At 40.3% G+C, this 12,990-nt stretch overlaps 1 protein-coding gene and 1 long non-coding RNA gene across 4 annotated transcripts in view; one reads left to right on the plus strand and one right to left on the minus strand.

The window, feature by feature from the left end:
- Positions 1-12,990, minus strand: part of SHROOM2 (shroom family member 2) — a 105,689-nt gene that overhangs the window by 71,491 nt on the left and 21,208 nt on the right. The gene's annotated exons all lie outside the window — the stretch shown is intronic.
- On the plus strand, positions 963-6,486 carry LOC308474900. Its single transcript, XR_013985019.1, has 2 exons — positions 963-1,161; positions 6,131-6,486. It is a non-coding gene; the product is annotated as an uncharacterized lncRNA (long non-coding RNA).

The following is a 12,990-nucleotide window of genomic DNA, read 5'->3' on the forward strand; positions in this document are numbered from 1 at the left end:
CACATCTTAAGAGCTGTAGCTCTCTGCTTCTGTTCCAGTCCGGAAGTGAACACTGACAGCCCTTTGCACTACATGGTGTTTCACAGTACTTGGGGCTTGCTGGAGCTTGTCTGGCAGACAGAAGCAGCTGTTTGCAATTCACGCCCTAAGTTATAATATGTTGTTTGTAGTATGAAAACATTCTAGAGACTCTACCATGCCTCCCGACACTGACTTTTAGACATTTCAGATTATTATAATTTATGAATAACCTTTTTACATTCATCTCAAAAATGACACACATGCCATAAAAGCAGCTAAAACCAAGTTTTAAAGCAGTATGAAAAGCCAGAGATAGGTATAGCTCAGTTGGCTAGACTTTAACCTAGGGGTCAGCTACCTTTTTCAGCTGTGGGCCGGTCCACCATCCCTCAGACCATGTGGTAGGCCGGACTATATTTTGAATTTTTTTAAAAAATGAACAAATTCCAATGCCACACAAATAACCCAGAGATGCATTTTAAATAAAAGCACACATTCTACTTATGTAAAAACATGCTGTCCACGGGCCGGATTTAGAAGGCAATTGGGCCGCATCCGGCCCCCAGGCCTTAGGTTGCCTGCCCTTGCTTTATCCATTAGAGAATGGTGTTGGTAACGCCAAGTTTGCAGGTTCGATCCCCGTAAGGGACAGCAGCACATTCCTGCATTGCAGGGGGTTGGAACAGATGATCCTCAGGGTCCCTTCCAACTCCTGTTTGTTTGTTTGTTTGTTTGTTTCCAAAGCGAGAAACCATTTCATCCTTACTCATTTGTTGTATGTGTGTACATACAACCACAAGCTAACAATGGCTGCCCAACACTTGACCTCTGCCCAAAGAAAAAGGTTGCAGAAGTATAGTTGCTACAGCAATGCAGTAGAACGAACTGAACACTCTTAGAATTTACACAGATGAAATGATATTGGCCAACTGAACATATACAGTGCTACTGATGTTTTATTTCAGGAACAGGCAACCATTCTCTTAAGTTTTTTTCTTGGCAATGCAGAGGACTGCTTTTGAAAGAGTGATCAGGAATTCTTCATGCACAGCCTTTTTGATATCATGCAAAGCACGAACCAACGGTATAATAAATTATTTGCAGGAGGAAAGGATGCTGAATAGCCATGGGGGAAGAAAGGTACCTTTAAATATAAACATGGTGGTAAACAAAAGTTCAGATTTAAAAACTCGTCTGGGGGAACAGGAATTAGAGAGCCATTTTTTGCAAATTTCTCAGAAACATATGACCCTTACATTCAGTTGCAAAGCTTCTTTCTATTGCTGAGTTATTAATTGGTAACATGAATCCTCTATAGTGGTGTAGAGTTACACTGAAGCCCTTTATTCTACTCCATCCAGAAACAGGACACTTTCTTTTTCTTCTTCAGGACAATTAACTAGATTAGAAACTAATGGATGAAGCTCCTCAATTATATACAAGGTTAAGAGCACATTAATTTGGTTTCCTTGCGAATTTATAAGGCACTGGGTAATCTAACCAACCCAAGGCATCTTCACTTGGAAGAACAGAAGACAACCACTCCACCATGTTTTCTGAAAAAACTAACATTTCATCAGCACGTCCAGTTAAAATATGCACACAGACTTTCAGTATGACACAATCCCGTTTCCTAAAAAGAATGTGCTCCTGCTAGTATATTTCAAATACGGATGGGGGCCCTTGGCTCTCTAGTTCTGGCTCTGCAACATATTTGATTGACAAAGTAACTTTTCATACCTGACACTATATTATATTCAGAAAGTTGATGAGGATGAACACTGGTCTTCAACACATGTGTGGACATGCACTACTGAACAGTGGCCTAATTCAAAGTGTGTCACAGCAGCAGTACTACCACTATAGGTAGAAAAAGAAAATGAAATGAGGCCAGAAGTGCATGTTTGGGTTTAAGGTAGGGCCTAGGTCTGGAAAGGTTCAAAATTACTGGCACTGACTATGCATTTAACATTCCGTAGATGGGACTCCCCAGGTGTACCTCTTAAACACTTGTTACTGACGCCAGAAAAAGCTGCCTTTTGTAATGGGAGTATTTTTATTTTATTTGTTTGCTTATTAAATTTGTATACTGTACCGCCCTATATTGGTGGATCTCAGGGCGGTTCACAACATAAAATCATAATAGGAAAAAGCACAGAATACATAATAAAAACAAAAGCCAATACAATCCAATAATCCCCACTTCCACAACACATTTTTAAAGGGCATTGGCTGTCAATCAGCCAAAGGCCTGGTTGAAGAGGAGTGGTATTGCCTGGTCCCCAAAGGTGTATAATGAAGGCGCCAGCAGAACTTCCTTAGGGAGGGCATTCCATACGCAGGGAGCCACTGCAGAAAAGGCCTATTCTTGTCCTGCCACCTTCTGGACCACTCATCCACAATTTGATATACAGATTTATTAAATATGCACGTTTAGAGCAAGCCACAGTTCCGTGAACAATGGGAAACTGTGGTTGGTTCAAAAGCAAAATAGGAAGCTTTTGATGTGCTCTTCTCATTCATAAAGAGGAGATGGGTTAGGGGGAACATACAAGCCCAAGGCCTGCATAAGCTTATACAGTACCTTTAATAGCAAACCATGGTTTGCGGTTCTGTCTAAACTGGATGTTCGTATGTTAAAGACCAGCCTTCTGTTTCCATAAGCCTTGTGTTATGAAGGCTGTTTTTCCCACAGCATCCACTGGCACAGAGCTCTGCACATATACAGGGATCTTTTTTCTAGCTACATGGCAGATGAAGTATTGAATGTAGAAGGATTTTTTTCTCACCAAATGCAGTACAACTTGCAATGCTCATAGGAAAAGCCCTAGCAGCCAACACATAAACAATTTACATGCTTTACAAATACGAACCTTGTCTGTTTGGTGATACTTTAGAACATTATTCCTGTAGTAGTCTAAACATGGAGGGAAATATGCATCGCATTAATCTAAAGAAGTGCTTGGAGCAGGAAAATATTATTACTCAGATTTCTACAAAAGAAAGGGACTAACAAGCTAACACAAAAGTGCTACAGTGGAGGATTTTATCCTAAAGGCTAATGTAATGCAAATATTTGGTTTGGCACAGACCACTTTAAAAAACACAGTGTTAAATGCACTAACAGTGCAGTCTTATGTGGACTACTCAGAAGTAAGCCCCATTTGCTTCAATGGGGTATACCACCAGGGATAAATATATAAATACACACACTCTCACTCTCTATATATGCCTAAAGCAGTCATTCTTCTGCATTGGCTTGAAAACAAGCAATTTTCTCAAAAAGTAAAAACAAGAGTAGATTTTTTTCATTAAGAACAGCTGAATGTTAATTACACTTAAGGCATCTCCTTATAAAAACAACTTGTCAGAATCTAGGAGCGGCCACGTTAAACTAGCTCACTCGACAGAAATGACCTTTCACATAGAACAACAGCTCAATTGAAGGTGGCTGAGTAAAGTCTGGACTAGCAAGACAGAGGAGTACAACTGGGAAAGTCCCTAACAATCATTATTACATTGGTGGGATCTCAAACTGTGATGCGGACTGTCAGTCCCATGAAGTTTTCTTGTTATGTTTAACAATGCTGGTTAACAAATGGATGAACTCAAGTTCGCAAAAGTTGGCCTGGTGCACACGACACGGTAAACCTAACTATGGCTTACTGTGGCCACATAAACATGCAGGGTTTTGGACAGGATTTTGTGGTTCTTTTTGTCCTAGCTCCACACTGGGCTAAACCAAAGTTCGGCTTAGTGTGTTATTCAAAGCAGGACTCCTGGCCTGTTTTGGGCTACAATTTGTGGTTAGTGAGGACTAAGCTTGACCTCGAGTCCTGAGTTTGGGTTACATGTTAAGCCAAACCCTGACTTAGCTCACCAGAGAGGACCAAAGTGGCTGCAAGCGCTTCTCTGTGAGCCCACAACATTTGCATGGTCCTGATAAGCCATTGTTCGGCTTACTGTGTTGTGCAAACCAGGCCAAGGCACCATACGCAATGCACTTCAGTGCTTTCTAAAAGTCTTCTAACCAAAAGATGCAAAGAAAATGTAGCATGGCATCCAACTAAGTCACTGGCTCAGAATGACTAAAGAATATGACTCTGCGTTTCTATAATGCCTTAAAAAGAAGATAAAGACATATCCTCCACACATTATTTTAAACCCACCATTCCTCTAAGGCAGAGCTTTCCAAACTTTTCATGTTGGTAACACACTTTTTAGACATGCATCATTTCGCAACAAAGCAATTCAGTTTTACAGTGATACCTCGGGTTAAGTACTTAATTCGTTCCGAAGATCTGTTCTTAACCTGAAACTGCTCTTAACCTGAAGCACCACTTTAGCTAATGGGGCCTCCTGCTGCCGCCGCGCCGCAGCAGCACGATTTCTGTTCTCATCCTGAAGCAAAGTTCTTAACCCGAGGTACTATTTCTGGGTTAGCAGAGTATGTAACCTGAAGCGTATGTAACCTGAAGCGTATGTAACCCGAGGTACCACTGTACTAGCAAACTGGAGGTTACACCAATACCTTTCCAGCTCTGGGAGGAGCGTGGGGAGAGTTCACGCGACACACCTACACATTGCAGCCAATACAATAACGTGTTGTGACACACAGTTTGGAAAGCTCTGCTCTAAGGAGCTAACAGAGATTTTTAGCTTCACAACAATCCTGTAAGCAAGGTTACAGGCATCTAAACACAGAGGGTTCCTGCCTGATGCTATTAGGCAAGGCCTTTCAAAGCATAGACGCTGCCACACTTAAAAGAGCAACTTCTTACAGAGGCACATGAAAGGTGCATTATTAAAACTCGTCTAAAAATGAACCTACCATGATAAACATGCAGAATGCAAGAAGCAGCCTGGATGAAATCTGCTTGAACTGTCATGAGTCTTGCCTCCCACAGTCTTCAGTGCCAAACACAAACCAGGGAGACTATTTAAAGAAAACAACAGAACCTACTATTTTCAAGCTATGCTTTAAACACACACACAGGTCACAAAATGGGAGTATTTTACAGATCTCTGAAAAATACATAAGCATTTACAGGTGTTTATAGTTACAAAATATGCTAGGTTGTGGAGAAATGGGGACTGTTTTTTATTTCCTTGACTGGCTGTGCCGTAATTTATTTAGGAGTTCACCTTAAACTCAAGGTTATTGTGTATTACTGGCCCCAAGCAGAGTTATTTGAACACATGCCAACCCTGAGCAATAAGTTACTGGATTTCATGCTCCATGAGGGGTATTTTAAACATAATTCATGGCCTTCGTTTCAGATCAAAAGCACCAAAGGAGTGCAGAGAATTAGATTACAGATATTACTGACTGACTAAAGGAGTTAGGGAAGGCAAAGTCACAGTCACCTACCTTCAGAATACATTCCTCCATGTGTATATGTGTGTATGCACACAAACACAAAGCAGTAAAGTTAAACTTTGCATTTTAACAATATCGCCTCAGTTATAAAAGTTCGCAATTAACTCCAGCAGAGTCTCATGTCCCTCGTCTGTCTTAATTTAAGATGAGATGTTGTTTTCTGCTGTTGCCCGTTTTGTATAATGAAACAACAGATGGATTAAAGTGAAAGACATTTACAAAAAAAAAAAAAAGAATGCCACAGAGCTGGAAAATGCAATCAAAAGGATGAGGGTGCAATTCCTCTATGAGGGAAGGCTTGCTTTTTAGCTTGCCAAAAATGGCAAGACGGGACAGGACAAAGGTTTCTACAAGGTGTGGGCAGTGTTTCTCCTTCTCTCATAACCGAAGAACCCAGGGTCATCCAATGATGCTTAATTGTGTGAGACGCAAGACAGACAAAAGGAAGCACATGCTTCAACTATGGAACTCACTGCAACAAGAGGTGGCGACAATACCAACCCAGAGGGCTTTAAAAGGAAATCAGACAAATTCACAAATGATATGCTACTAACAAGTATGCCCCTAAATACTAGTCACTGGGAAACAACAGTGGGCAAGGGCTATTATCTTCACATTTGTGTACTTGCCATGTGATTGATACAGGGTGCTGAATTAAGATATTCTTTTACTAGGACTCTTATTTACTCGGAGTAGATACTAAATAAGCTCCTTCTCTCTCTCTCTTAGAATTATGCTTCTTCCCACTCAAAACCATGCAGTACCCAAAGTACTGCATGAAACAGGAATGTATTTGCAGAAACATCAATATCCGTTTTAAAAGGCGCAACCAACTTCCTCTGGTTCTTTTCCTTTTTTCTCAAGCCAGCTGCATCTATACCTTAGGGATGTCCTTCCCACTTAGAAAAACATGCAGTGTTGCCAATACTCTCAGATTTCTCTCCTGGACAGAACATTTATCAGAAACGCATGTCTGAGCCAATGTTCAAGCTAAATTTTAAGTGGTAAATTTATTTGCTCAGCACCATTGTTCATTTCAAGGAATCAGCCACTTATGTGAATAAATTAGCAAAGTGAGCCTCTTATCCTAACTTTGAAAGCAGTTCTGTGAGAACCAAGAGTGTATCATCCCTCACAACTATGCAAATAAATACAGTGGACGCTTGGGTTGCGAACGTGATCCGTGTGGGATGCATGTTCGCAACCCACAGTGTTTGCAACCCGCAGCAGCGCATCTGCACACGCGCAGGTTGCGATTTGGCGCTTCTGCACATGCGCAAAGCGTGATTTAGCGCTTCTGCGGATGTGCGACTGCCGAAACTCGGTAGTAACCCGTTCCAGTACTTCTGAGTTTTGGCGGGTACGTAACCCGAAAAAACGCTACCTGAAGCAGCTGTAACCCGAGGTATGACTGTAATAGCACTAGAATTCAGTGAATATCTCCTATCCCAGGACCAACTGCAAATAAAGTACTGCAAATAAAGAATAATATGTAACTATGCCTTTGTAAGCAAAGCATGTGTGTGACAGGCGCACCATTTTCAGCTCTAAAGGGGGGCGGAATGGGGCAAGGCAGAACAGACAAGAATGGACTTCCATGAATCCTGCTAACGTGCACAGTGGCCAGAAATGGAACCTCAGCATAGGTGGGAATTCTCCCATAAGCCAATAAGGCCTATTAGCATTTTTAGTAACTTCTGAAGTATAGCAGCAGGTAGTATTGAAATCTCAATCACAACAAGGCAAACATCTGCTTGGCCTAGGAATCTTTTCTTCCTATGTACATAAAAATGTAAGTTCATCATCACACAACCCCCATTGAAGGATCTGTAGTGCTGCAATACCATTGAGCAAAAGGGCATTTATGATTTTTGAAACGATTTCCCATGAAATCCCTCTTTTCAGTCCTGTGTCTCATACTCCCGAGACACTAGTGATTCTTAAGTAGTAAATTATAAGTTAGTGGATCCTGCAGATAAATATTCAAGTTGCTGGTGGTTTATGCATTAGGTGTGTATGAGGTAGGAAGGCAAATTATTGCTCGATGTGCAACCAATGTTCATATTCCTCCTGGCCATGAGCTTCTCCCAAATGAGTATGCCCATCCTTTTATATTTAAGGGATAGCTATATTTAAACCAGAATTTTATGCAAAACAGAAGGTAATGTGTTAAGTTTTACTGATATCCATCTGTACATACTTTCTGAAGTAGACTTAGTGGCACCAAAAGACTGGCTAGAAGATCATAGGAAACGTAGTATGACCTATACATTTATTTATTTATTTCTAGAAGTATTTATTTACTTACTATCCTAAGGACCTCTTCCCACATTATATTAGTAGTACTAAGAAAGCTGAAACAGGTCTAACTTGTTCTCATGCCTTAGTACAACTAACAAAACACAAAGCTGTCCCTTCCCAATTACATCATCTAGCTGGACAGAAGGAATTCTTCCTACCGCAATACTGGTTGGCTGAACACAGTGTTAAAGTGTGAATGCAACAAACAGGCATTTTACGAGTGCACCTATCTGATACACATGTTTTTGGAGAGTTGGAATTGGCCACACTCTTCAATGCACACTTGATGACAAAGCTGAATCTCCAGGTGCATATGATGTGTGAAAGAGAAGCAGGATAGAAATGACTTGATTTATTGAGCAAATAGCATGAGGCCCTTATCAGTTCACACAGGTTCTTGTTGGCCCACAAGCAAACGGGCAGTAACAATATCAAAGTGTTAAATTAAACTAACATTTATTTATTTTTTCAAAATATACCAACACAAGCATTGCATAAACACTGTAACTTTTATAGCTAGAGACAGGAGGAAAGGTAATGTTGCAAAATCCCATAACGGGCTGGTAAGTTTTATATGAATATGTGGTGCTACCTTAATTCAGTCAGTGCAGTCACCCACTGCCTCAATGCATCCAGCTCTGATTTGCAGCAGAGAGAGGTTCCAAGGCCTGCTTTAACTGGACATATTGATGACTGTGCTTAGGAAATGCTCTGTTACTACTAAGCTATATTCTTCCATGTATTGCAGCCAGGTGGATCCTGTTACCAGGTAGGAAAGTGGAAGGGTATAACATGTCTCATAAAATAAATCTTTAATGTCTCTCTGGCAAGATGCATGTCACTGCACACAAGAATCTCCACAAATTTACCTGCTGGTTTGAGGGGCAGGATTTTAAAATAGAGTAAATTTAAGCCTCCTCACTAGCGCCACATTTTTAAAGTTTGAGAAACATTCTTGTTACAAAGAGATACATACACAAGTCATCCTGAACATAAATCCCCCCAGGATAGCTGGAGATAGATTGTCCAACACAACAAAAAAGCATTCCTTGTCATTCTTTCAGATAAACTAAATAAGCTTGACTTGAACATTTCTTTCCACAAGATGCTTGTTAGGTAACTACGTCTTGAATTAATAGGTCACATAAAGATTGAGGAAGCCAATAATGGAAGTCTACTTTTTGAAAAAACAGTGAAACTTCAAGCTAGATTACTAAAACAAACAGAAACAACAACAGCTATGTACATTTTAATTAAACAAAGCCATATGGCAGAGGATGCTTGCCCGATAGACTGAATTGTGTCACAAGATGTTCTGTTTCAAGATCATGCAACAATTCCTGGCACTGTTGCTTATAAAAACCCCAGAATTATACCCCTTTTCCCACCACCAAGACACTAAAAAAGTAAAAGGAAACACATTCCTGAGCCCCCACGATAAAAATGGCTCAGCGTGTGGAATGCAAGGCGAACATTCCTGTATGAACTCAAAGGTCTGATTTAACTTTGGAGCAGTAGCCATAGCTTCAGGGAAGGGGGGAAATGGAGACCTTGAATGTTGGTCTTTGCCTCCAAATCCCTTGCTCCCAACACCACCACATTGTCTATCATTGTCTTTTGTAGAAGGGGAAATAGCAGCTTCCTTAAGGCAGGGCACAAAGACAGAATTCATCCCGCATTGTGGGAGAAGAAACCAAATGCTGAAAATATACCTTGTTTGAGGAGAGTCCATTTTACTGACTTTCTTTCTTTTTTTACTCTGGAATGAGAAAGACCAAATCTCTCTAAACAAACAAGAGTAATTTATTTACAGTTTGTTAAATTATCTCGGTATCATTGCCAGGAGTGGCTTCCGTCCAGCTTTTAAAAGCCTAAACCATGCGATTTTCTAAAGAACAGAGGTTCTATGGTTTAGAAAACAAATTCCAATGGACAGTTGGCTGGTTTGGAGACCATATTTGCAGACAAGGCTGTTCCGTCTCCATGCTTTCCACACCTATGTGAGAAAGGTGAAAGCTTGAAACATGACATTTTAAAAAATGAAAGGTAGCCGTGTTGGTCTGCCATAATCAAAATAAAAAAAATAAAAAAAGGTGCTACTGGAAGGATTTTTTTTATTTTTAAAAAATGAAATTTAGGCTTAGAAACCATGTGGTTTCTGCTTATATGTTACATTTTGGCCACACATAGACTCTGTGCAAGTGTGATCTCCATGATCGACTTCTGTCGCTCACTGTTCAAGTTTGTCCAAACGGGTCGAGAAAAAGGCTTGAAAACAAGAACAAAATATTTGCTTCTTGCAACAGCATATTCCCAAAAAGGTGAACAGAACACTGTCCATTTTAAAGCCTATGTGATTAAGTGCTACTTCTCTCCCTCTCTTACACCCCCCCAGAACAGTTAAATCTACTACCTATTTTGTCTATCAAAGATAAACATGTATAAGAAATTAATTCTGGGAAGAACCGCCCCCCAATTAATTTGCAAATTAAATAAACCAGAAAAAGAAAGCTTTAAAGTGAATTGATCTATTTATGAGGAGTTTCCAGCCACATTGGTCTGTAGGATAATTTTTAAAAATCAACACATTGATGGGACACAATATCTTTATTAGGACAAATCATGAAGCTACAAAGCAGCCAGCAGCCTTTGTAGGACCTTTTTCAGGCTGGTTCATATTAAAGAAAAATAGTGAAGAGGGCTGGCGTAGGCCACAGCAGAAAATTTCAGAATTAACAATGGAAACTCATGAGACTGTTTGCATGGCATGGGGTTGTGGTATATGTGTGGGAGGAAGAAGTGTTACAAGCTTCTCCTGAGTCACCTTTCCACCCCCACCCTCAAAAACACTTGAGCTCTGGGGGTGAGAGTTAGGAAAATTGAAGCCAACAAGATCAATCTACAACCTGCAACAAGATTGTGTCACACTAAAATACAGGCAGAACTGTCAGCAGGACTCTAAAGTGTGAAAACATGGAACTATACTCAGTACTCTGAATACAGCATGACATCAAATCCATTGTTCAACATGGTTGAGCATGGGCCAAAGTGTTCCATGGCTTGGTGGAGCTATAGCCATTTGAGAAATCATGCAGCAGCAGCCCATCTATCATGCAACTCAGTACAGGGAGCAACATTTATCTACCAACCAGATTTACTTAGTTTCTAAAACACGTAACTCACATATCAAAGGCACAAACATCTGGGGAGTCATCGTCTGGGCAGTAAGAATATGTTTTGGCTTTAGATACTGTCTTATTTTCTCTGTTCAAGCCGAGAACATTTCTCCCCATTACATTCTGAACTGTCTAGCATTAAGCCCAGTGCTTTCAATTATATCGTGTTAGTTGCCAGCTTCTGTGCTTCCATGCAAACTCTAGAACAAACCTCCCCACCACACCAAAAGCAAAGCTCTCAACCGTAAGAGCAAACGACGATCATAACTGAGTTTTTAATGTTTTACAAGATACGATTCTAAACTTTATTTAGGTTCTCATTTTGCGCTTATGAGTGTAAGATTTGCATGGGGACTGGCATCTTTCGTAACCATCATTTGGTGTGTGTGTGGGTATGTGCGGATTCCTGTGCCTAACAGTGGATTCCTGTGCCTAAAAAACAGAGTTCATTTTCTGTAAGGTGTACGTGTGTGTGTATGCACACATGTACATTTAACAACCTCAGCAACATTACCCCGGTTACCTTAAGCTCCATTAATCTTAATGCAGTCCTGCAAAACAAAACAGTTTCCTTTAACAACCGGATTCTTGACCTTCTGCTACTCTGGTGCATGAATGGGGGTCGCGGTGGAAAGGATACTGTCCAATCCCGACCGAGAGCTGCAGTATTAAAAACAGCACACGTGCCACAGAATAGCCAGGAGAAAAGACAAACTCTTCCCCTGTAACACCACCATGGCAACAGGGCCCGTTTGCATTCCTCTTCCGTGCTCTCAGAGCATTAGTAATTCAAATTCACAGAAAATGTTCTTTTTATAGTATCTGTCTATTATGGAGGTGATCAGGAATATATATATATATGCACATCATTTCCAGTACAGGTCAGTCTTCAAAGCCAACCCCAAATATCTAAAAAATGCAAACAGATTTTAGAAGGTGAAGGTGGAAAAGGCAGTTTGTGACAATTATTTTTTTCCTCTCTGTGAAAAACCATCCTGGAGCCTCAGAACTTGGCTTCTTACTAAATTCTTCCCTCACATATATTGAGTAGTTAGTTCTACTGGATAATCAATGAAGAACCGACATGCATTATTGCTATGGATGCTAATTTAAAACTTTTCCCTTTTCCATATTTATTAGAAGCACAACTGCAGTTCAAAAGATATCAGAACATTCTTTTTAAAAAACTTGTTACAGTGATTCCCAAACTTTTTGCCCACTTGACCACTGCTTCGTTATCTTGGTGTACTACTTCACAATTTTTTCACCTGCCTGTTTTAGCAACTAAAACCATAGAACCATAGCGTTGGCAGGGACCCTAAGGGGTCATCTAGTCCAACCCCCTGAAACGCAGGAGTCTTTTGCCAAACATGGGGTTTTTAAACCACGACCCTGAGATTAAGAGTCTCATGCTTTATTGACTGAGCTATACCTGCTGAGCTAAATGCACTTCTAGACGATGTACGATTCTCAACTGAATCTTTTATTGCTTCTTTTATTTCCTTTGTACTGTATTTTTATTATGCTACAGTTTGGGCTTCCATAGAATTCTAACTGTAATAACAATAAAATACAATATCTAAGAGAGGGGTGGGAAAGAAGCATTAAAAACGCAATCAAAAACAAATAGGAATATTTAATGCAATGGGTGAGCAGTTTCCCATCTTCAACAACGATTCCACAGACCACATGAATGAAGCTTATATGGGCCACTGGTGGACTTCATGGATCATAGTTTGGGAACCCACAGCCTAGGATATAATCACCAAAAAATAAATAAAAATGAAGCTATCCTCTGTTACTGAGGTGCTTCCAGACTAGAGTTTTTAGCACTACACAGTCATTGCTCTCCCACAACGTAACTTTCTCTACTGCAGCAGGCACACCCCTCAAATTTTCTCTCATGTAACTTTTCCACATTATTATTAACAGGTAGTGTGGAAGTACCCTGGCTGGTCGCTCATTGTCCGCCATCTCCACTAATAAAGATTTATGCAATGCTTAATTCTATTACTGCAAGCTGTCCAAAGTGTGGAGGGTGTGGAGGAGCTAAAAATACCTTTTTAATAATGCATTATTTAATTTGTGGCTTTAATATAGTTCCAAATAATT

The sequence above is a fragment of the Podarcis pityusensis genome (assembly GCF_964106645.2).
Source record: "Podarcis pityusensis genome assembly, chromosome: 4".
NCBI classification, from domain to species: domain Eukaryota; kingdom Metazoa; phylum Chordata; class Lepidosauria; order Squamata; family Lacertidae; genus Podarcis; species Podarcis pityusensis.